The 26,750-nt window shown below is 42.9% G+C and overlaps 1 protein-coding gene and 1 non-coding gene across 8 annotated transcripts in view; one reads left to right on the top strand and one right to left on the bottom strand.

Annotated features, from left to right (window-relative positions):
• LOC126462885 (protein-tyrosine sulfotransferase-like) overlaps window positions 1-26,750 on the bottom strand; it is a 970,604-nt gene that overhangs the window by 550,494 nt on the left and 393,360 nt on the right. For 5 of the 7 annotated variants that reach the window (XM_050096112.1, XM_050096107.1, XM_050096108.1 and 2 more), the window contains one exon: window positions 23,406-23,454. The gene's annotated coding sequence lies outside the window, so the exon portion shown is untranslated. The remainder of the gene's footprint in view (window positions 1-23,405; window positions 23,455-26,750) is intronic. The other 2 variants (XM_050096111.1, XM_050096113.1) reach the window with 1 other exon arrangement.
• Window positions 12,462-12,533, top strand: Trnai-aau (transfer RNA isoleucine (anticodon AAU)). The gene has a single exon. It is a non-coding gene; the product is annotated as a tRNA-Ile (tRNA).

The following is a 26,750-nucleotide window of genomic DNA, read 5'->3' on the forward strand; positions in this document are numbered from 1 at the left end:
GCGTGTCGCATGTCCTATCGGCAAAGTTGTTTGGGTCGGTAATTTCATTCATAATACCTCGCGATACACTATTCACAGTCTTTCGCGGCATTTTAACAATAGTCAAAATTATTCACAAAATAAATAAGCACAATGCAAAAGCAACACACAAATACAACAAAGCAACAAATTGCCGTTGACCTGTAGAAAGAAAGTCACAATATTATTAAAAGCGTTGCGCTAAATCCTAATTATATCTAAGCAAATAAGAGCAGATATCTGACTGTTGTTCAAAAGACTCTCAACGAAATACGATCCTGGCCTGGGTGTCGCCAAGTGTAACCTCCCCACCGTATTTTTAAAAGAAATAAAAAGGACAATACTTAATACAAATGGGAGCCGAGTGTAACCTCCCCACAAAAATTTGAAAGAAAGAAATATGACAATATTTAATTATGAATGCTAATGGACATTGCTCTAAGCGTAACCTGCCCACAATCAAATGTACTGACAATGGCAACAAAAATGTGAAATTCGCAATCTGACTCAACTATAAATTCTTCAGCAAAAAATTAAAGTCTATTCAGTGATAAGAAAATTCAATTAAACCGAAACATCGGTCTTTGGCCCTGTGCAAAAATCAAAATTAAATTCTTACCTCATTGCAACACCTAGTCAAATTTCTGCTCTTGTTGTTGTGCACCGCTTGGAGGAACTGCATTGCAAATAATAATATTTTTTTTGTGATTTTACTGAAATTTTTCTTCAAAAGAAGTGGAATGAAATGGGAAGTGCAACGAAATCTTTAGTTCAATAAAAAATAAAATTTTTAAAAAAAAAATGCTTTTGAAATTAAAAATTATTATTGGGGCACTTGTTGGAGAATAATTACAATAAATAAATTTTTACATTATCTAATGATTATATTAATTAACAGTATACCTTATTCACCATCTTGACCAGTGTTGCCGACCGCTCTCCATGACGACTATTGGCGTACTGCACTGCACGACTACTGGCAGAGTACTGCTCTCAACTAGACAGAGCTACAGACTCGCAACGACTGACTGACAGACTCGCAACGACTACTAACAGACTGAGAACCGCTCGCAACACTCACGCGGTCAAGCGCATACTCTCTGGTCACAGATGCTACAATGCCTCGCCATCGCTGCTATGTTACATACGTGTTTCAGTACTGAAAAGTAAAATTCGTCTTAGCTGCTCCTCATAACATCTTGTTTGCGAATATAAGAACTAAAATCAGAGGAAAGATGCCCGTAGATAGCATATTTTTCATTCACGTATGAGACATTGCTACCTTGTTATCTGACAGATACCATGTTTCACAACAACTGACGTTAAATGTTGCTTCTGGTACGTGGCAGTTACCACATAGATGGAACCTTACCAGGATGTTTACAGTACATTGGAAATAAAATAAAGTAGCCAAAAGTTGCATTACCAATTGTTTTATTAGAAGTTTTTAGGTACAATAATTTTACATTTAATGCTCAGGAACTAAGCTCGTGTAATATCGGTGATATGCCTTTGGAATATATTTGAACTGGCCGAGGACATTGCGCAATTTTTCCTTATTGACTGGTATTGGTGTATTATACAGCAGTGGAAGAGGTCCGTTAAATTTCCCCAGTAAATCTTCTGTAAGAGGACGACCTTTCAGCTTCAATGATATTTCTTCACCAGATCCGAAATATGATTTATGAACAGTCAGAGAATATGGTTCTTCGTGGACCAACAGAAGTTTGACAGACGCAGCAATTACATTCTTGGGTGCTCTAAACAATGCCTTCAGTGAAGAAACTTTAAAGAAATCTCCCTGCTGCATTCTGTACACATTAAAGGGAGGTGAGCGTTGGGCGTTTTTAAAGATCTGTTCCCATCCCTCCGGGCAGTACACACACTGAATGTGATCCCTCACATACTGCTCTACTCCCCCTACTTTTTTGGAGTCCGTGGATGTTGAGGAAAGCAGTTTTACATACTTCTACTTTTTGCCCTTCAACCAAGATATTATAAGTAATGGTAAATTTTCTTCGAGAGAGACTTCCACTCCTTTTCGTACTTCTGGCAGTTTTTTTAACATCTATTAGACCAAATAGTTACGCGTTTTGGATGTTGTAGTTTCCCATTCTATTGAACTCTTCAAACACCGAGTGTCGTTCGTCAGCATCAATCTTTGAAAAACATTTTTCCTTACAAAGGCAATCTGGGCCTGCTTCTTGAGGTGCTTGTGGATTTCCTTTTCCTCTATAAGACAAATAGCTTTTACCTACGTTTCCTAATTTTTTATTTTTTTCCTGTTGGTTTACCCCACGTTTCCTTTTCCTACCTTTTTTATTTGATTTTTCCTGATCATCTACAGTATCCTTTTGTTCAAGAGGTACCGACGATCCTGCACAACGGACTCTACTAGTCGGATTAGATTTTCCAGAAGCAGTAGGTGACCTTACATCCGATTGTTTTCATCACGACTGTTGGTTCTAGACCTACTGGTACATGGTTCCGATTCACAATCCTGGTTTATATTGAGCGCGGTCGATTTCTGAAACAAAACAAGGAATACTTGTATCGTAAAAGCTCATTACCCTTCTTTCTAAAAAATAAAAAAGGTGCAAGGGATAATAAAAAAAATCTCGGGTGCCCACCGATTCTGTTGCTAGTCTATCAACTTGAAGCCACTTGGGAGGGTCCCGTATCCCCAACCTGCAAGAGAAGGGATCTACAGTTCATCGCGGAAGCCGAACCGCGGCTGTATCTGGCGTAATTCGTATCTTATTGAAAACGACCAGTCGAAGATTAACTAAAAACGCATCGTGATCCGACCAGGATTCAATCTCGTGATCCTTGGATTGGTAGCCAAGCGCTTAAGTCGCTACACTACAGGACGTAAGGTAAAAGTGTTGTGTTTACGTTTCAGGTAGACATTTCTTCTGAAGATGTGACTTAGACCATGATAACAGAAAAAATCCTGAGTGATTTAACCAAGTGAGTGTAAAACATGGTAACTCTAGTAGATTCTGTGGTCACCTTCGAGCATATTTATAATTTGCGAGTCAAAATGAAACCTATTTCGGTTATTTCGATATAATGCATTGTGTTTATGTTTTACGAAGTTTGGTTAGCACGTACTCAGTTCATATTTGATGAAAGGAACGTTCAGAATTTCCGTTTTTAAAAAGTTTCAATACGGAACAGGCAGTAAAACTTGGTAAGTGCAGTACATATCATCTTTTACTTCAAACAGATTAAGAATTAAAGGCATCTGTTCTTACCTTTTTAAGGAGTAATTTGCATCCGATTTGTTTGCACTCATAAACAGGATAATACTCTGTGCTTTCATCTTCGTCATTACAGAAAGAAATGTGGTCAGAATTATTGTTAGCGCTCGAAACTTTCGATTCAAGTTCCTCATCACTACGGAACAGACTGTGTCGGGCCGCCGTTTGTTCCTTGCAATGTTTTACCTGCAGTCAGCTGTCACTTACTGTAGTGTTGACAGATTGCCAACACTAAGCACATTATTTAAGGGAGGCGGCCATTAAGCAAGCAGGCGGACTTGATGGTCTGAAACAGGATACTTCATAAATGATATAAAGAAAAGTACGTAGCTGCTGGAATACTTAACTTTAATCCACCATTTGTATACAGCGTTCTTGATTAGACATTTCATACGATAACTATCAAACTATCAATTGCTATGTAATGCTAATGGCGCCTTGCTAGGTCGTAGCCATGGACTTAGCTGAAGGCTATTCTAACTATCTGCTCGGCTAATGAGCGATGCTTCGTCAGTATAGTCGCTAGCAATGTCGTCCGTACAACAGGGGCGAGTGCTATTCCGTATCTCGAGACCTGCCTTGTGGTGGCGCTCGGTCTGCGATCACACAGTGGCGACACGCGGGTCCGACATGTACTAATGGACCGCGGCCGATTTAAAACTACCACCTAGCAAGTGTGGTGTCTGGCGGTGACACCACACTTACCATAACATAATACCAACGTAATTTCTTACAACGTACACATCTCCCACAGATTCCTTCATCAACCCATGAAATCAACTGTAAGGAGTCCGAGGTTGCCAAAAACGCCAATTGGCAAAAATTGTTAGATACCGTGTTTTACGATCGAGTGCCTCATTTATTAATTCAAATTAATGGTTCAGCCTATCGCTAACTGGATCGCCAGTAGTGAGGCATCTGCGAGCAACGTTCATCTCGTCCCGCACGAGCGGTGGAACGTTCGCAGAGGCTGTGACGGAGAGAGCTGGCGGGTGGGAAACGTGCGAGGAGCGCAGAGCGCGCCGGCCGCCGGACTCGGTTCCACAGCGGCGAGAAACCGCAGATTCAGCCGGCCGTACTGTCGGGGCGCAGCCGCAGACGCCGGCAAACCGCAGCCCCGGCGCTCCGTCCACCAGGGCCTGCGCGTTCCGCTGCGGCGCCCACCCAGCACGTCCCTCTTGTCACACCGCACCGAGCCGTGCACTTCCGTCACGGACAGCGGCGCTGTCGCCGCCGCCAGATGAGCGAAAGCTCGGCACAGTTAGCGACGAGAATGCAAACGACCGCCACCGCACACGGCAAAGCGCCATTAAACAAATTGCTCACATCGCTCCGCTTCCTTCTGCCATGAGACTCTAGATTTTCTGTATTTATTTCTAGTTAGAACACGTGTCTGAGAGAGAGAGTTCTGATAGACAGATACAAGGGTAGTCAACCTTTTATACGTACTGCCCACTTTTACAGCTACGTCAGTAGTAAAAGTTTCTGACCTCTCAACTGTTGCACAGCAATGGTGGTTCATAAAGTAGGGAAGCAAATTTACTTCACAGAATTTATAAAGTACATTTACAGCAAGTTAGAGCCTTTAATAATAATTACTTACCAAACAGTTTACGTAAAAAGTTTATGAAAACCTAATGAAAATGTTTTCGCAACACTGTTCTACGAAAACAACGATCTCTGGTATATCAATAAAATTTGCCAAAAACAGTCATGATCGCATAAATATTTTATTTAACCGGTGACCAGTATCGATCTATTGTAAATGGTTCAAATGGCTCTGAGCACTATGGGACTTAACATCTATGGTCATCAGTCCCCTAGAACTTAGAACTACTTAAACCTAACTAACCTAAGGACATCACACAACACCCAGCCATCACGAGGCAGAGAAAATCCCTGACCCCGCCGGAAATCGAACCCGGGAACCCGTGCGTGGGAAGCGAGAACGCTACCGCTCGACCACGAGCTGCGGGCGATCTATTGTACTTAGAACGTCTTCAGCCCTTATAATCTACAGAGAGAGTAGTAAACCACCTTAGAGGTAACACAAACATTATAATAATAAATCCAAATGCTCTGAAGAGCCAAAGAAATTGGTACACCTGTCTAATATCGTGTGAGGCCCCCGTGAGAAGGCGGATGTGCCCGACGTGGCATTGAGTTGACTAATGTCTGAAGTAGTGCTGGAGGGAACTGACGCCATGAATCCTGCTGGACTGTCCATAAATCCGTAAGAGTACGAAGGGGTGGAGATCTCTTCTGAACAGCACGTTCGAAGGCATCCCAAATATGCTCAATAATGTTCATGTCTGGGGAGTCTGGGTGGTCAGTGAAACTGTTTAAACTCAAATAGTGTTCCTGGAGCCACTCAATAGCAATTCTGGACGTGTGGGGTGTCGCATTGACCCGCTGGAATAATTGCCCAAGATAGTCGGAATGCAGAATGGACATGAATGGATGCAGCTGATCAGACAGGATGCTTACGTACGTGTCACCTGTCAGAGTCGTATATAGACGTATCACGGGTCCAATATCACCCCAACTGCACACGCCCCACACCATTACAGAGCCTCCACCCGCTTGAAAAGTCCCCTGCTGACATGCAGTGTCTATGGACACATGAAGTTGTCTCCATACACCTACACGTCAATCCGTTCGATACAATTTGGAACGAGACTCGTCCGACGAGGCAACATGTTTCCAGTCATGTCGATGTCGACGGGCCCTGGCGAGGCGTAAAGTTTTGTGCCCTGCAGGCATCCTCCGAAAGCCCATTTCGATGATGTTTGGCTCTGAGGCTCTGAGCACTATCTAACTTAAAATCTGAAGTTATCAGTCCCCTAGAACTTAGAACTACTTAAAGCTAACTAACCTAAGAACATCACACACATCCATGCCCGAGGCAGAATTCGAACCTGCCACCGTAGCAGACACGCGGTTCCGGACTGAAGCGCCTAGAACCGCTCGGCCACCGCGGCCGGCGATGATGTTTCGTTGAATGGTTCGCACGCTGACACTTGCTGATGGCCCACCATTGAAATCTGCAACAGTTTCCTGGAGGGTTACACTTCTGTCACGTTGGAGAATTCTCTTAAACCGTCGTTGGTCCCGTTCTTGTAGGATCTTTTTCCGGCCACACCAGTGTCGGAGATTTCATGTTTTACCGGATTCTTGATACTCACGGTACATTCGTGAAATGGTCGTACGGGAAAATCCCCACTTCATCGCTACCTCGGAGATGCTGTGTCCCATTTCTCGTGCGGCGACTGTAGCACCACGTTCAAACTCACTCACATCTTGATAAGCTTCCATTGCAGCAGCAGTAACCGATCTACCAACTGCGCCAGCCACATGTTGTCTTGTATAGCCGTTGGCGATCGCAACGCCGTATTCTTTCTGTTTACATTTCTCTGTACTTGAATACGTATGTCTATACCAGTTTCTTTGGCGCTTCAGCGTAATAATACAGCGAAATAGTTATAAAATATAATTGTTATGAATGGTACTCCCAACATCCTTGGTATATAAAGGAATCGATATAAAATACCGTGTCGATACTTAACAAGCTGGCGTTCCACCATCTGTCTGTCACTGTAGAGAGCAGCCGACATTCACACAACCAGTATTATGGATAACGAAGTTTTTATACATATTTCAACTGACACATATGAAGTTTTAGTTGCAAATGAATAACTGTTCACGATATTACTTTAATGGACACAACCAGTGTATTTTAGGAGTTGCTTTTATTACTTATACTGACGATTCATAACCGTTGGCCAGTAATGGCGCCATGCTGGACGCAGGGGGCGGGGCTATCTCTATTTAACCACGAACAGCTGAGCCACAGTCAGCAGTCGATTACATCTCTCTTAGTGTTGCCTGCTCAGTCAGCCCAGCTCCTGTCACCACCATGGGTATACTATCCATAGCATAACTGTTTCGCTTTATTATTACAAAAGCCTCCGCCCCGATAGCTGAGTGGTCAGCGTGACGGATTGCCGTCCTACGCGCCCGGGTTCGATTCTCGGCTGGGTCGGAGACTTTCTCTGCTCAGTGACTGGGTGTTGTCTTCATCATCATTTCATCCCCATAAGGCGGCACGTCGCCCAATGTCGCGTCCAATGTAATATGACCTGCACCAAGGTGGCCGGACCTGCCCCGCAAGGGGCCTCCCGGCCAATGACGCCCAACGCCCATTTTCATTACAAAGATTCTGTTACCTCTAAGGTGGTTTACTATTCCTTTTGCAGCGTTTAAGGTCTGAAGTTGACCTAAGTACAATAGACCAAAACTGGTCACCAGTTTAAATAAAACATTTATTCGATCAAGACTGTTTTTGGCAATTTTTTCTAATTAAAACTCCACTTACCACCCACCATGAAAGCTGCACCACTGTGATAGAATAGTACCAGATCATTGTTATTACTGTGCAGCAAGAATGGTAACCCTGTCTCACAGCCTCCAAGGACAAGAAAAATTTCCTTTTCACTACTTCACATAATTTCTGAGGGAATTTAAAAATTTTAAATCCTGTTGTTATCTACTCATTAAACGCTTTAATCTTACGTTAAAGGTTTAATACAAAGGTCGATTATCAAATTTAGAAACTCTGCATATGTCTTGAGGCAGTTTCAGGCATAGTGTGCAGATTATCCAGATTGCATTCATCCGGTACTTGAGAATGAGAGTACTTAGCTATTTCCAACCAATTTCGGATGTAATTTCAGATCTTTTCGAAACTTTCTTTCGCTGAGACCCACAAACTAATAAAACGAACGATATTTGAAGATGGTATCTGTTCTTTCGGCCATGTCCAAAATAACAGATACCATCAGTGATCGTGCAGCTCTCTAGAATGAAATGATAATTAAATCAATACACTAAGCTGTCGACAGGCGTTGATATACATCAACAGGGACAGTTGAAAATGTGTGCCCCAACCAGGACTTGAACCCGGAATTTTCTGCTCACATGGTAGACGCTCTATCCATCTGGAGCCACCGAGGGCACAGAGGATAGCGCGACTGCAGGGACGCCCCCCGCGAGACCTACATTCATTCCCAACTTAATGTCCACACACCACATTCGTGCGCGAACTGTTACGGGACCCGGTAAGATTATCTGCTGCGAGTAATGAGTGTAATGGATCATATGTAGCACACTCATTTGCGATCGTGATAAAGCCAGAATGAAATTCCCATGCCGCGGGGAGTGGCTATGTTACCCGTAACATTCCTCACATATCTCCAAGGAGGAAAGTATTTTTCCATGTAGTTCTTATGCGAAACTTCATTATCCACCGTTGTATTCCGCCAACTGCAGACTGAGGTGAAAGAATGTAAGTTTTAAGGGCCGTCGAAGCTGGTAAAATGAGAAATATTGTGAGTTTTGCAACAACCAAAGTGAAGACATTACACATTTATTTTTGTACTGAGGATGTGCTTTTAAATAAGCTGTAAATCTTAATGTCAACAGTTCCCCATTCTATAACCTTAATAAAACACTGTTGCAGAATTCTCTCGCAAATGCGGCTGCACAACATGTTAGTGAACTAACACTATGTAATCTCAGTTGTGCCGGCCGGTGTGGCCGTGCGGTTCTAGGCGCTTCAGTCTGGAACCGCGTGACTGCTACAGTCGCAGGTTCGAATCCTGCCTCGGGCACGGATGTGTGTGATGTCCTTGGGTTAGTTAGGTTTAAGTAGTTCTAAGTTCGAGGGGACTGATGACCTCAGATGTTAAGTCCCATAATGCTCAGAGCCATTTGAACCATTTTTGAAACTCAGTTGTGTTTTGGCAAAAGAAGGAAATTTTAACATGGCAGCAGGAGAAATGTAGGTGTTAATCAAAATGCGCCACACATGGCGCTTCTCTGAAAATTACAAACGGTTAAAAACCCAGGCGAAAATAAATCGCTGCTTTTTTAGATTTTCAGCGGAATTCTTTTCAGATACTAACCAGAGCAGAGATGACAGTAGATGTTTTTGAATGGCAAGTGTGGGCGGGTGATGCTCAGCTTATTAATTACAAGAACCGTGAGTGCAGGCTTCTGTTTAGAACGGCACTTCCCCTCCAGCACTCGTCATTTCCCGTACAGCACCTGCCCGCAACCCCCACCACTACCGCTCTTCCCACGCTTGCCCTGCCGACTGCGCATCAACCGGCCACGTTATTCTGCGCGCACTCTTAACACGTGTCCCATTACCTCGTTCCTCTTCTAGTCGGTGTTTTCCTTGCCAGTCCACTGGTGTCACAGCTGCAGGTCGCGAGATTGATGATCTCGTGCCTACGATACCTGTAGTAGTCGGCTTGATCGGCGCTGCGTCGCTGGCCCGCACTGCCTACGGCCAGCTGCCGCGTGCGACGCCTGTCCGACATGACATATCGACTTGGCCGCGGGGTGCCCGGCCGAGCCGGATCAGCGGCAGCTACGCGAGGCGATGAGATGAGACGGTATCCTGATTAATAACTCGCTGCCTGCCAGCTGTCAGCAGCTCCCGCAGTCCATCGTAATTAAGTCGGCTGGCATGCGCGCTATCGGCCACAGGTCTCTCACCACTCTGCTATTAGCCAACTGATGTTAGTGCCTACCGTAGCGCTACTTGCGTATCTGCCGCCTCCATTCCCACCGTGTCCAGGTCTCATATCTTTGACATCGACGGACGAAGACGTGTCGATTGCAGAGACTATGGACATGCAAAGGTTTACCGGCTCCGCCACAAGCGGTGACACAGGTAGTTCCAGTCCTCAAAAAGGGTCGTCGAGCAGATGCGCAAAACTATTGACCTATATCTCTGATATCGATCTGTTGTAGAATTTTAGAACATTTTTTTTTTTTTTGCTCGCGTGTCATGTCATTTCTGGAATCCCAGAATCTACTCTGTAGGAGTCAACATGGATTCCGGAAACAGCGATCGTGTGAGACCCAACTCGCTTTATTTGTTCATGAGACCCAGAAAATATTAGATACAGGCTCCCAGGTAGATGCTATTTTCCTTGACTTCCTACCTTGACTTCCGGAAGGCGTTCGATACAGTTCCGCACTGTCGCCTGATGAACAAAGTAAGAGCCTACGGAATATTAGACCAGCTGTGTGGCTGGATTGAAGAGTTTTTAGCAAACAGAACACAGCATGTTGTTCTCACATGGAGAGACGTCTACAAACGTTAAAGTAACCTCTGGCGTGCCACAGGGGAGTGTTATGGGACCATTGCTTTTCACAATACATATAAATGACCTTGTAGATAATGTCGGAAGTTCCATGCGGCTTTTCGCGGATGATGCTGTAGTATAAAGACAAGTTGCAGCATTAGAAAATTGCAGCGAAATGCAGGAAGATCTGCAGCGGATGGGCACTTGGTGCAGGGAGTGACAACTGACCTTTAACATAGACACAAGTAATGTATTGCGAATAACGAATGTAAAATTAGAGAGATTCGAGCGCGCACGGAGGCTTTCCGGCAGTCGTTCTTCCCGCGAACCATCCGCGACTGGAACAGGAATGGGAGGTAATGACAGTGGCACGTAAAGTGCCCTCCGCCACACACCGTTGGGTGGCTTACGGAGTATAAATGTAGATGTAGATGAACTACGCTACGTGAGCGCCGGCTACGAACGTCGACCGCCTATGGAATTACAAAAACGGCCGTATTACCGGCACACAGTAGGCGGGTGTCGGTTCTCGTCGGGCAGTCACCTCAGCGCGACGGCCGCTGGATTCTTGAGTACGACATCGCCCCGCTCATTTACACTCGGCCACATTCGTTGCTTCCTCCTGCTGTAATGCTGCGGGATTTTGTCGGCAGTGCTAGACAGGTGATGGACCTCGAAACATTTCCTCTGGATTCTGCCGTGGACCATGACGCATGGAACACAGTGAACGAACAATTTTTCAAAACGCATAATATCACAGAAAGTAAAATTTTTAGGAGAAGTGAAAAATTTATTCCGTAAAAAGTACTTCACCAATTTTTTTGAACCTTCACAAAATACTCCGGTACGATTGTCGATACAATGTGTTTATTACAAGGTAAAACTTCTGTTTCACTTTCAACATATGACGGCTTATGTGATGGACTAAATGCGGTTCGTTCTTTTCTATTGGACAATATGCCTTATCATGTAAGCTATTACGGACATAACTCATTCTGACTTGTTTTCAGTAACATAGAACCGGTAAATAAATATTATTTTTTTAATATTCAATGAAGTACTTTACCACAGAAACAAAAACATAAATGTGCTTCATTTCCAATTACTCGTATACTGTTCACAGTTTTCCAAGAACAATCACAAACAGTATCTTGGGCAATAAGTTTCTTACACAAAAGGCTGATAATTTCGATTAAAAACTTCTTTATTTTCTCTCCAATTTTTTCAAAATCTGTGGCTTGGTAGTTTTTCGACATCGCCTTTCTTTCTTGGTTAATCCTGTTCATAGATGGTACTTTGGATATACCTGAAACTACTGGGCCAAATTCTCGGTCAACACAAAAAAGAAGAAGAAGAAAGCAATGTTCTCGAATTGTTGACGTAAGTACATTAGTCACATGCACCTGACTTATTTTTTAGTACAATAGGTAAAAGTCAATGAAAAACACGCATCCACTCTGTTATACTCTCCATATAAACAAAACTAATTTTTTACATCTGTCTTCTGTATTTCTAAGAGTCACAACGGGGGAAGAAAAAAATTACGACAATGCTTAATACTGAAAACAAATACGAATTGATCACTGTTGGTATATATACCAAAAGTTCCAATCAATCGAAGTGTGAATACGTATCAGCGACAGTAGGATTAGAAAGGAATATAAGAGTTTAATATCCCGACGATAAGGAGGTCATTAGAACTGGAGCACACGAACAGATTCGGGAAGGACAGTAAGGGAAGTATACAAATGAATATCTGTATGAGATGTATACAATACCGAAGCAGTGAGTGAAAATTTTTACCAAGGCCGGGAATCGAAGCGGGTCTCCTGCTTACTATGCAGTTGCGTTAGCCACTACGCCACCTTTGCACATCGGTTCACACAACTGCATGGATTATCTTGGTATGCCTCCCTCCTCGATCCAAACTCTCTGCCGTCAAGAAGACCGGGGCGGCAGTGAGAATTTGGATTGGGGAGAGACGCGTGACGGGGTGATGTGTGCAGTTGTGTGAAACCGCTATGCCAAGGTGGCTTAGTGGCTTAAGCACCTGCCTAATAAGCAGGAGAGCCGCGTTCGATTCCCGGCCTTGGTACAAATTTTTCACTCGCCGCTTCAGTCTATATGCAGAAAAGGCAAGGGAATTGGTTGTATGCATCTTCAGGGAACCACTGCGGTATTTGCCTTCAACTATTCAGTCTCCTCAGTCTTTATTTGGAAAATCTGCTACATCCAACTTTTACTTTTTACTAGGGGATTCTGTAAATTTGTTAGGCCTGATCGTAGCGTATACTGTACACCAAGTGCTTTCTTTGCATCAAATGGCTCTGAGCACTATGGGACTTAACATCTATGGTCATCAGTCCCCTAGAAGTTAGAACTACTTAAACCTAACTAACCTAAGGACATCACATAACACCCAGTCATCACGAGGCAGAGAAAATCCCTCACCCCACCGGGAATCGAACTCGGGAACCTGGGCGCGGGAAGCGAGAACGCTACCACACGACCACGAGCTGCGGACTTTCTTTGCATCACTTGTTTTTGTTACTGCAAGCTCTCAGTAGGTTTCATAATGGCTTCGATAAATAACGAATATTTCTCTTTGTTTTTAGAAATTTTGAACAAGAATGTATTTTGCAATATGCTGATAAACCCACACTATCCCATACATTTTTTTTTCGATGTAGCACTGACTACGAGACCACATAGCAATTGAATTCTTGTGTCTTTTTATATCATATATACATAATATTTTAGATTATATCATTATATGGTATGTGATGTTCAAATATCGGTCGCCAAAAGTGGAGCAATGCAATTCTCGAAGAAATTAACTTTGAAGCAGCGGCCTGGCTCTATGGTAGTGTGTTCATCTGCCAGCTTGGGGTGCCTCAATTTGATCCCTGGTGGGTATAATTTTTTGAACAAAGGGCATGTCTGACGAGAATTTTCATGAAATCCAAAATACATAAAGATAGAAAAAATCTAGTTTGGAATGTATTATTGAAATTTAAACTATCTTTCCCCTTTTCGGTCTGCCTTCCTCTTCCACGTATGTAACACATCAATCTCATTCATTATCTGCTGCATGTATGACATCCATGGTTGCCCTCGGCAATTCCGTTCCCTCAAATAGATCCTTTCTCTATTGTTCGAATGATTCTGTTGTAAAGTAAAATGCCCCTTACGAATTTGTCTCTGCTTGTTTGGACGTGCCACCACAGAAGCCTGGTTTTCTTCTCAGCACCTCTTTACTGATACCTCTGCTTCTCCAACTGATCTTCATCGCCCTTTTGTAGCACCAAATCTGCACGGCTGCTAGCCGTTTTCTCTCTTGTTTTCTTACCGTCCAAGTTTCACACCCGTGCCGGCCGGAGTGGCTGAGCGGTTCTAGACGCTACAGTCTGGAACCGCGCGACCTCTACAGTCGCAGGTTCGAATCCTGCCTCGGGCATGGCTGTGTGTGATGTCCTTAGGTTAGTTAGGTTTAAGTAGTTGTAAGTTCTAGGGGACTGATGACCTTAGAAGTTAAGTCCCATAGTGCTCAGAGCCATTTGAACCATTTTCACACCCGTAAAGGGTCACACTCCAAAAAAATTGTTTCATGATTCGTTTCCTTATTTCCAAACTTAAGTCCTTGCTGGTGAGTACTTTCTTTCTCAAATTAAATGTAATTTTGACCTGCTGTATTCTGCTTACAATTTCTTTCCGGCTTCCACGATCCCTTGTGAATCTGCTTCCCAAGTAGGTAAAATCACTTCTAGCTTATCTCTTCCAATTCTTACTATTAAAGGCTCATATTCTTCTTCAGTCCTGCATATGATCGTTTTAGTTTTCGCTTGCTTATTCTCGTACCGCACTGACTGAAGAAAATTCTTTCCATTGTGCGCAGAACCTTCTCCGGATTTTCTTTCGTCTTCGTGGCCACAGCAATATCATCTCCATAACGCAACACGTCTATTTCCTGCAAATTAATTTTGATCCCCTTATAAGTGGTTTCGCGTAATTGCTGTATAGGTTCCTGGACGTAAGCACTGAATATAACACGGGAGGGGGGACATTTGTATCTCACGCCTTTTCTAATTTTTGCAATTTGTTTCTTATGAAAATTTCTTATCACAGCCATTTCGTTCTTATAGAAGCCGAGAACCACCCTGATGTCTGCGTTTTAGGCCTGCTCTCTTTCGCACTCTATCTGCTGCCAGATAATTTTATCATATGCCTTTCCAGGTCTACAAAGGCAAATAATTTTAGTTTTTCTGTATTTGCTTTCGATAAGAAACCTCAGTATCAGAATCACCTGTCTTGTTCCTAATTACCTCCTGGATATAAAATGATCTTCATTCAGCACATCCTCCACTTTCTCTTCAGTTTTCCTCAATTATCTTTATGAGAATTTTTGATGCAAGCGATATTAGGTCTCAGATTCGGTACTGTTCACATTTTTTAGTTGCCGCCTTCTTTGGTATAGGAAACCATGACGCAGTAAATGTGTAACACATAATAAGTTACACCAGCTGTGACCAACATTCTTGACTAGTCCCGCAGGGGTGTCATCACTACCCATTGTAGTGTTGTCCGCCCCCGGTAGCTGAATGGTGCCGGCACAGTAGCTCAGCATGTTCGGTCAGGGGGTTACCTGCCATCTGTAATACAAAAAACTGAGTCAAAGGCTCAACACTGAACTTGAACGGGTGTCCTGCGACATCCGCACAGGAAAAAAAAAAAGTCAGCGTGACGGATTGTCAATCCTCTAGGCCCGGGTTCGATTCCCAGCGGAATTTTCTCCGCCCAGGGAATGGGTGTTGTCTGTCCTCATCATCCTACCATCCTCATCGACTGCAGGTCGCCGAAGCGGCGTCAAATTGAAAGACCGGCACCCTGCGAACGGTCTGCCCGACGGAGGCCCTAGCCATACGAATAAATAAAATAAATAAATAAAAGTGCTTTTTTCTCCCGTAGATCTTTAAGAGCTTTCTAAAATTGTTCTTGCAGAACGTCTCTTTTGTCATCTACGTGCACATAAAAAATTTATTTGGTGTTCTGTAAGCTATGGTTCTTCCGCCTCACATATTTTCTTCCACTTTCGTTCATCGGCATATACTTGCAGAAACTGAAATTGAACGCTTTTGTCTCGTAAGCATATAGAATTCACGAACACCCTTACAAAAAACAAAGAGCATTCGCCGAACGACGACAGAGTTCCGATTGAAACATTTCATTATTTTTATCAAATGTAAATGACAAAATATATCTGTCTTTTCAAGTAAAAATTATGCATTGAGACGATGGGTGCCAAAACTGAGTTTATAGATATGCCGATCAGTGTCTTGCTGCTTGTATTTGTTATCTCTCTACTACGCAGCCGGCACGGTAGCTCAGCGTGTTCGGTCAGAGGGTTGCGTGCTCTCTGTAAAAAAAAAAAACTGAGTCAAGGAATCAACGGTCAACTTGAACGGAAGTCTTGTGACGTCCGCCCAGACCAAACGCAACGAACTATATCGAACAAAATGAGGAAAAAAAAAAAAAAAAAAAGCTACGCACGTTTACTAAGCTAGTTACTGTTGCTACACCAAGAGGACTTTTTCTTGGTCAGTATAGATTTAATTACACCCTTTGGGGCTCTTACTGTCCCGTAATCAGATTCGTAATCAGGCAAAACAAGACAGCTTCAAAAATATCAACTTTATGTGATGGAGCTCTACGGAATTTACCGAACGAAGTGGTGCAATGACTGCTTAAGATACTGAAATAGCTTTCTGGAGTAAATTATTTTAAATCCTCGTCCAGACACCTAAATTGTTTTCTGCGCTTTTGCATTGTGGTATTACAGAAAAATGCTGAAGTTTACATGTGTATGTCAAATAGTTGACGAGGAGATACTGAACCGAACTGAGGAGAAACGAAATTCATGACAGAACTCGACTAAATGAAGGCACTGATTAATGGGACGCATTCTGAGGTACTAAGAAATAGTCAGTTTGGTAACAGAAAGAAATGTGGACGGTAAGAATTGTAGTGGGAGACCAAGCAGTTTCAAATGGATATCGGTTGCAGTAGCGATGCCAGGATGAAGAGGCTTGCACGGGATAGACTAGGATGGAGATGTGCGTCACACCAGATTTCGGACTGAAGACCACAACGAAGACGTCAGTTCAATAAATTGCTTACAGTGAATGACGGACTGATACTCTGAAAGGGACGCGGCTAGTTCCTTGTGGTTCGTCTCTAATGCCCTCATCGCCGAAGCGATGCTGAGCCATAATCTTTCATCCTTCCCAGGTAGAAGCAGAGTTTATAAGAAGATGACAGCGTACTCAGAGATGCGCGCAAACTTGGAGTGGAGCGGGTTGGGAAGGGAAATCGGGTGTGCCCTTTTCAAAAGGACCATTGCGACATTTGGCTTAATTGACTTAAGCGATGTAGGGAAATCGCGGGACCGCTGAATCTGGATGCCCTGCGAGAACAGAAACCGCTGTCCTCCCCCTTACGAGTCCACTCTCTCACCACTGCGCCATTGTGCTCGGTTTTATAACTGGGAATAATAAACGTGGAAAGGTTACGCCAGATGCTGTGCTTAATTATGACATATGCTGTTTGATTCTACAGAGGGGTGATATTGCTCAACGGGGACAAACTGGAAGAAACGATACTTGATCAAAAAAGGTCACATGGCCGGAAATCTGTTCCAAGGGAAGTATATCCACTTGAAGGTGGAGATGTGATCTTTGACGGCGGCTTCGGTATCAGCACCAGGCAGCTAGCCCCTCAGCATGGGGTACAGGTTAAAACCGATACCGGTAATTCAGTTCTGAGTAATAGGTGTTTTTCGATATTTGTTTGGTCTCTGTCACAACAGTTGCTTTTACTTTTTACTAATAACTGGGTGAAAAAACCGAAAGATCAATCAGCCGTAGGAGCAACGCTAAAATGTTTGGTTTTCAAATAATCCTTTTTTAAAGAACGAGAAATTTTTGTTCGTAAAATTCGTAATACTGCTTTATTATATGAAATGGGAAAAGCGATCCGTGCTATTTCAATAACAATGACGACAGAAACGAGCTGCCGGCCGCGGTGGTCTAGCGGCTCTAGGCGCGCAGTCCGGAACCGCGCGACTGCTACGGTCGCAGGTTCGAACCCTGCCTCGGGCATGGATGTGTGTGATGTCCTTAGGTTAGTTAGGTTTAGGTAGTTCTTAGTTCTAGGGGGCTGATGACCACAGATGTTAAGTCCCATAGTGCTCAGAACCATTTGAACCATTTTTAGAAACGAGCAACAAACACAGGGCATAAAAGCTGAGATTGCATTGCCGGGACAGTAATGTACCTCTTATCATGTGGCGGCGTCTGTTAAATGCTATGCGTGTGCATCCAGTATACATAACTTGCTATGGCTGTTGATTAAATATCGACAGATCACAACTTCTACGAAAAGGTTTTATATATCGATGATACTGTTTTCTACCGATACATCGACATCAAACTGGCAATATCAAGTGCCAATATTTTTATTTTATATTATTTTTTTCCTTAAATATTTGAAGTGTTCTTCTGAAATAGTAGAAGCACAGAATTTTCCTTTCATCGTGTAAAGGAGTCTTACTACTTTTTCAGCTTACATAACGTCCAGTCTTTCTCTTTTGACTGTGTGAAGTAAATAATATATGTGGGACAAAAGAAGTAGTTTGATTGCACTGGGGGGGGGGGAAAGGTGAATGGAATACCAAGATTTCTGCCGTGAAGCAATAGCACACAAATTGCGTTAGTTAAAAAACAAACTAGTGTACTATTTCTTCACAGCGGCATTCTTCAAAAACAATTGCTGAAAATTATGAACAAAGATCTGAACGACAAGACTGGTCTTTGCAGTGCGTGGAGAAGTGTGAAGGAAAATGCTGAAGTAATCGTGACTCGGCGCTGCCAAAAAAAAATGCAACGTTTAGCTTCACCACGCAATTCTGACATTAGACCTGCTAGATCTCTGGAGTTCACACAAATGAAAAAAGTCGACATGAAGTGTTCCGAACAAATCCGATATGCGACAAAACCGAACGGCAGACCCATCGGAAACCTCACTGTGTCACTTACATGCAGTTACCATTGTCAGCAAAGTGGTTATCGCCAACCGTAAATGTGAATCGTTTTCCTTTCAATTTTCGCTGTAAGGGGGATAGGCAGGCTGCTAGCTTGTTCATGTACAGAATATCTGATAATAAATCAGTACTTAAATACAAATCCCTAAAAGTGACACTATATTTACAATGTGAAACCGATATTTTTATATGCACGTATGTCGATAATTCTTCGTCGATATTTCGATATATCGATACGTTTTCCTATATATCGAGAGCTCGTAAGGATGCTTATTTATAACTCGATGTATCGGATTGCCGATATTTTTAAAAATATCAGCAGTCCTAGGACTTGCCTCACCCAGTCTATATGGTAGTTTCTCACTGCCGTCGTAGCACATCGATTGCATAACAGAATGGCACCATCCCTAGTCTGGAAGTATTTTCCGAAGTGCGATATCAATGAAGCACTACGCTCCATTTGCTTTAAAAGATTAAAAACGGGACGAGCCACAAGAAACTTGTGAGATAATATAGGGAGAAAACTTAAAACTTAACAGTTCATTCATACTTACAACAAAAACAGAAAGCAGCTGAACTGCCTTTTTCTACGTAATATGCCTTCATCTGCTTGCAGTCCTTGAAAACGGACAAATTAACACGAAAAATACAGTTCTTCAACGACAGTTTCCACTCTTTAGCACTACCTATCCTCAATGTCCAAACAGTAATGTGATTCCCGATTGCAACATGATTTATGAGCGGGGTTTCAAAGAATTAGAATCGATAGAATACTGGTGATTTCTTGTAGCAGGCTACCACTTATCAATTTTCCAGAAAAGCAGCGAACGGTGGATGGACCAAGTTTTCTTTTATTTCCCTATTTAACTTAATATTTTCATTCTATCCACCTTAAAAGTAAGGCAGTCAACGTTTTTCAGTCTTTGTTCGATTTCTACGTTCATTATACGGAATAATATGAATAAAAAGCAAAAATCGTTTATTTCGGAAACTGGTTACAATGGTCCGTCTTAATAGTTCGGTTAAACTGGCGTTGAAAAAAAAAACTCATAGATGAGGACATCTTTACGAGGGGCGGTATCTGCAACCTCCGCACCTGTAGGCTACGAAGATTCCCCAAGGTATGGTGGCAGCGAATTATCGGCACCAGTTCAGCCTTAATGTAAGGTTGGGTCGACCGCTCCGTGAGAACAGTCATCTTCCGACAACGCTTTACAGGCGAGGCATATCTACACTTAAACGGGTTACCCTGCCTCCTCTGTTAGAAGACGGGCCTTTGGTGATACGACGGGTAATGTGGCTACTGCACGATGGTGCTCCAGTTCACTGCGATCTTCAGTATCGAGATAGAACACTAGTAGGGAAAGGTGCCCTATTTTCGGATGGTGGCCCTCATTCCGGACAGGTAGGTGTTTGCTCACTGGGCAGCGCTGTCGATGCGGGAACTAGCTGAAATCCTTGTGCTACCGCAGTTTTTGTGTCGTCCTAACTGCCAAGCGCATCAGTCGCCTTCCGTGCTCTTAGTCGATTTTTTCTTCTTCATCTCTTACATTTGAATCTAATATTTTGTAGACACAATGTAAGCAGCTCGGTAAGTACTTTGATATTGTAGTCTTATTTATTAGTGATATATTTAATGAAGCTTATGAGTAGTTTCTAAAAGCAATAATTCATTACATGTTGCCGAAGCCCAGCCAAGTTTGACAAATGGTTCAGGTGCCTAATCTCGGATACTGTTAGGGCAACGAATTTCGACCCTGTGACAAATGCGCCCCTTTGTACACTATGTGATCAAAAGTATCCGGACACCCCACATATTAGGTGCATTGTGCTGCCACCTACTGCCAGGTACTCCATATCAGTCACCTCAGTAATCATTAGACATTGTGAGAGAGCAGAATGGAGCGCTCCGCGGCAGTCACAGACTTCGAACGTGGTCAGGTAATTGGTTGTAACTTGTATCATACGTCTGTATGCGAGACATCAACACTCCTAACCATCCCTACGTCCACTGTTTCCGATGTGATGGTGAAGTGGAAACGTGAAGGGAAACGTACAGCACAGAAGTGTACAGGCCGACCTTGTCTGTTGAGTGACAGAGACCCCCAACATTTGAAGGAGGTCGTATTGCGTAATAGGCAGACATCTGTCCAGACCATCACACAAGAATTCCACACTGCCCCCAACATTTGAAGGAGGCCGTACTGCGTAATAGGCAGACATCTATCCAGACCATCACACAAGAATTCCAAACTGCATCAGAATCCGCTGCTAGTACTATGACAGTTAGGCGGAAGGTGAGAAAACTTGGATTTCATTGTCGAGCGGCTGCTCATTAGCCACACATCACGCCGGTAAATGCCAAACGACGCCTCGCTTGGTGTAAGGAGAGGAAACAATCGACGATTGAGCAGTGGAAAGACGTTTTGTGTAGTGACGAATCACGGTACACAATGTGGCGATTCGATGGCACGGTGTGGGTATGGCGAATGCCCGGTGGAAGTCATTTGCTAGCGTGTGTAGGGCAATAGTAAAATTCGGAGGCGGTGGTGTTATGGTGTGACCGTGTTTTTCATGGAGGGGGCTGCACCACTTGTTGTTTTGTGTGGCACTATCACAGCTCAGGCCTACACTGGTGTTTTAAGCACCTTCTTGCTTCCCACTGTTGAAGCGCAATTCGGGGATGGCGTTTTCCGACACGATCGAGCAGCTGTTTATAAGGCACGGTTTGTGGCGGAGTGGTTACACGACAATAACATCCCTGTAACGGACTGGCCTGCACAGAGTCCTGACCTGAATGCTATAGATAACCTTTGGAATGTTTTGGAACGCCGACTTCGTGCCAGGCCCCACCGACCGACATCGATACCTCTCCTCAGCGCAGCATTCCGTGAAGAATGGGCAGCCATTCCCCAAGAAACCTCCCAGCACTTAATTGAATGTACATCTGCGAGAGTGGAAGCTGTCATCAAGGCAAAGGGTGAGGCAACACCATAGTGAATTGAGCATTACCGATGGAGGGCGCCACGAACATATAAGTCATTTTCAACCAGGTGTCTGCATACTTTTGATCACATAGTGTAGATTTCGTTTCTTATCTCTTTTTGGGAGACTTCTGGGATCAAAAGAAAGTGTAGGGAAAAGAACAATACGACAAAACCAATGGAAACCATTAGAAATAAATAAATGGGCTTTTCAAAGGCGTCCAAAACGTTATAAGTGCCAAAATCAACACATTTAAGTAACGTAAAGGCAGGAAACTTTAAAGAGAAACTGGGCTCTAGGACAGGAATAAAATGTGCTTTAGGAAGAGCCTTCAGCTCAAGACAAGCTGAAATGCAAGACTGCAATTTTAGAAGAACTGGGAGAATCTTCAAAAAATGGTTTAAATGGCTCTGAGCACTATGGGACTTAACATCTGTCATCAGTCCCCTAGACTTAGAACTACTTAAACAAACATCAAAGCACCCAAGAGGCTAGCCAGAAGAACACAAAGGTGGCTAAAATGAGTAGGCGACAAGGAAAATTGGCATGTGAGTTAACAAAGACCGCGACCTCGCAGATCACGAATGCTTCTGTTATTCTGTCCTATACCGGGAAGACATATCTGGAGAAGATTGGATAATGTGTTTCGGATGCTTGCGATGGGTACATGAATTGTGTGCTGGGACTGAGAAACATAGCTGGAAGACGTACAAATGTGAAAACTGAAAATGATAGCCTCACTGTAGTTGTAAGTGCATCATTACTGTTTTAAAATTGGAATATCTCAACATTAATTTTTGTAACCAAACAATATTCCTATAGGTATGCAATCTTGATTTTTCCTTACGAAATATCCCTATCCGAAATTAAGAACCACAATATCTGAAATTGCGCACCCTTTTAGTACACTCTCCAAAGTTCACAAGTTTTTTTTCATAAATTATTAAAATTCCATCTGTCGTTTTTCGCTATAAAAGGTAATATATAACCAAAATTTATTATGTTTTACATACGTCAGTCGTTTTGGGAAGCTTTTGGATGATTTTTAACCAACCATACATTTAGATACTTAGCTATCCGAAAATAGGGCATTTTGCTCTACAGAGAGATAATCCCAACTTGCCTGGCGGTGTTCTCATATTGCTTTCAGCCACTGAACCCTACACTATCAAAAATCTTTTGTCTGCAACTTCATGTGGCTGTACTTCCCTTGAAACGCGTTTGCGGCCATGTGTCCTTGTGACCTTTTTTTGCTTTTTATCTTCGCATGGATCGTTCCCTGCAATTCGTCCCCATTAAGCAAAATCACCCTGTATAATGCACGGAAGGAGGAGAGGGAGCATTTTACTAGTATCTGAGGGGCACCGTTAGCGAAGGAAGGGAATTTATGGACAATGGGGAGGACGGCACGGCATATGAAGACTGACACTGGCTACAAAATTACGGTCTGGCAGAACTCCAAGACCTGTGGCATAAGAAGCAGAATATTCGTGCAGGTTTTCTATTGAGATATACAGATTATATCGCTATGAGATAAACGTCACGTAAATTAGTCACGCTGTTAAATGCAGCAAAGTTATATGAACGTATGGAATTTTTTTTTCTTCAGTCAGAAGCGTACTTCAAAATACTCCATTTAAATTATGCCTTTGTAGTGCTAAGTCACTTCTTCTTCTGATCGTGTATTTTCCTGGCATAAAAATGTATCTTTACGACCATCTCGAGACTCTACGGACGCTAATAGCATCCGAAGTTGGCCAGTGAAAAAACCAAGAGGCGATGTTCTGTAAATATAAAAGCTAGTAGCCCTCGCAGCCGATAGCAGATCTATGCGCTGCCATTACCACAACTAAATGTACAGGTTTTTGAAGCAGCCGTAGAACTTACGTTTCAGACGCACCAGTGCCGTTGTACGAAGTGGGCGAATCAACATCACCTGCAACAGAACGATATTTTTATGATTCATTCCTGAGTAGTAATACCAGAAAAATATTGTTGCTACTTCACAAAATCCCCCAACTCCCCCCCTCTCTCTCCCCCCTACGTTCTCCCGTCAGAACCACACAGCAGATGCGTGTAAAGAGTAAGTAAAGTGTGCTGCACAAGTCGCTAACGTCAAACTGGGATTATTACTTGTCTTTTGTATAACACTGTTGCTTACATTTTGCGCTTTGATCAAAACGTAACCATGACACTGTTTTTAGACGTTTTGTAATTACTAACAACAATTGTCAATACTCTTTCTTGCCACTGTTTCAGATCAAAATACGTCAAAGTAGGAACAGTTACTTTTCATACTAAGTACCAAAAAAGTGTAATTATGGCTATCATACTGGTAAGAGGCGCTTTATGTTTTAGAAAACATCGAGACATAGTGAAATAGCCATAAGTTTACGAGACAAATGCCACACAAATTCGGTAGTGCGCTGCCAGTCAATCGATTGAATGTCTACATATTTAGAACAACGTTTCCCTGCAGATATTTATATAGGGCGTCCCTGCAACAATGGTCAATTTTCAGGATATGACACGAAACATCATTCGAAGCAAAAGAGTACAGTAAACTTCTTAAGAGCTATGATCACTTGCTATATCACTATAAAACAGACCTCTTCGACTGCAAGCTCTTTGCTTTCCATATTCTGAGAGATGGTAGTATACAGCAAAAGAAAAAAAAAAATACCTAGTTAAGACGGGCTCTAAAGTGCATTGCTTAAGAGCTATGAACACTTATCATCATCTTCACTACTGTGAAACACATCTCTTCCACTGAACAAGTGCTCATAGTACTCAAGTTATGCATTTTAGAACCCATGTTTACTAAACCTTTTTGCTTCGAATGTTCGTTCCTGTCGTACCCCTGAATACTGGCCATTCCTACTTGGACACACTGTATAGCACAGACTCAAACGTTGCTCTTGGATTGCACACATCTGCAAGCCATTGCGCTTATTTTGAAGTAGTCACAATAGGAAATTGTACTTCTAGTACCTATGACATGGAAAATGATTATGTGCGATTAATATTTTAGTTTACCTTATGATGAACGAAGATTAAAAAAGATTGTACCACAAATTAAAAATAGAAGAATTTCCTCCTCTAAAATTTGCTGCATGTCTTAGCTCTCAATTCAGCAAACTTTGACTTTGACGTACTTGGTAACCACATCGAAATTCCGCCGGTACATGATTGATCAGATCAGAGACTCTGCAATATGAGGAAGTGCAGTGCAAAACGTGAAACATAACGGTGGCTATCCCTTCTTTTTCTGCATCAAAACTGGTGAAATCTCAGCTGTGACTCTTGTCGGAAGCAGCGACATGCCCTTGCGTTTATCTCTTTAAAGATTTAAGCATAATTCATTCCTGGTAGAGCGGTTCTAGGCGCTTCAGTCTGGAACCGCGCGACCGCTACGGTCGCAGGTTCGAATCCTACCTCGGGCATGGATGTGTGTGATGTCCTTAGGTTAGTTAGGTTTAAGTAGTGGTAAGTTCTAGGGGACTGATGACCTCAGATGTTGAGTCCCATAGTGCTCAGAACCATTTGAACCATAATTCATTCCAGATAACTACTACAAATTGTTAAGATGCCTACGAACGGAGTGTACGAAATTCATGGTATTTTTGAACGGTGTCTGTCTGCTCTAGCGATGTAATAACATCCAGAATCTGCAGAACGCTTGTGGGCAACCTTTCATTTACGCCGTTCCACAGTCACGTGGCTTTGTAGGCAATGTCTTTTACGATGGCGACAAAAACAAAACAAAAAAATGGCTCTGAGTACTATGGACTTAACTTTAGAACTACTTAAACCTACCTAACCTAAGGACATCACACACACCCATGCCCGAGGCAGGATTCGAACCTGCGACCGTAGCGGTCGCGCGGTTCCAGACTGTAGCGCCTAGAACCACTCGGCCTCACAGGCCGGCGACAAGAACAAAAAATGTTCAGCGTACCCGAATGCTCACTGCACACATATGTCTGATGTATGGTTAGAACGAATATTCTCCAAAAGGTTACAGAGTGCAATGAAGCAAACGTGCCTGTAATAAAACACATCGCAAATTGAAGTGTAAAGTATGACCATTTCTGTAGTACGTAATACATTAAATGCAGAATCATTCCCAGGTTATGTTATGTAACTGTCTCATTACAAGGTAATCATAAATGTCATTGGCATATAACAGAATAACCCTACGGTGGGCTGTCAACTTGCCGCATCCGTGTCTGGAAAACACGTCATATGTCCTTGTCGCAACTATATTCAGCGACGTTAATCTAACGGAACCCGCAAGGTGATGACTGCACAAGCATCGAAACGCGTAGTTGACGTTAATATAAACAGCGACTGAAGTACAAAATTGATGTTTTTAGCGTATAACCAATATTAGCACTGTCAGACTCTAGTGTTTAATAAAGTTGAGTCATTTCATCGAATTGGAGGGGAAAAAAAATGTACACCCATGACTTACTTTTGTACACCTTTTCCGTGTGATATATGAGGGTAATCTCAAAGTAAGGTATCCTTTTTTTTATAAGTACATAGATCAGTTTATTTCTACAATGGTTTACATTAGTTTACAGCTTGAACATGTAGCTATTTTTCGACATAATCACCATTTCTGTAAATGCGTTTTTGTAGACGCTGTGACAGTTTTTTTTATGCTCATGTCATACCAGCTCGCCGCCATGCTGTTCAGAAAGTTATGAATCTCTTCTTTCACCTCTTCGTCGGAGCTGAATCACTGGGACCACAATTAACGCTGACAGGTACTGAGAGACTCTGAAAAACTCAAACGGGCAATTCAGAACCGGAGAAGAGGAACGTAGAGCAAGGGCGTACACATTCTCCATGACAATGCTCGCCCACACATTGCTCAGCAAACCGTTGCTCTCCTACAACAGTTTCAGTGGAACGTAATCACCCAGCCATCCTATAGTCCTGACTTCGCACCCAGTGACTATCACCTGTACCCTAGGTTAAAAGAACATTTGGCCGGAAAGCGATTCGGCTCCGACGACAAGGTGAAAGAAGAGGTTGATATCTTTCTGAACAGCATGGCGGCGAGCTGGTATGACGGGCGTACAAAAACTGCCACAGCGTCTACAAAAATGCATCGACAGAAATGGTGATTATGTCGAAAAATAGCCAAATGTTCAAGCTGTAAACTGATGTAAACCATTGTAGAAATAAACTGATCTTTGTCCTTATAAAAAAATAGGAGACCTT

The sequence above is a fragment of the Schistocerca serialis genome, chromosome 1, assembly GCF_023864345.2.
Source record: "Schistocerca serialis cubense isolate TAMUIC-IGC-003099 chromosome 1, iqSchSeri2.2, whole genome shotgun sequence".
Lineage (NCBI taxonomy): Eukaryota > Metazoa > Arthropoda > Insecta > Orthoptera > Acrididae > Schistocerca > Schistocerca serialis.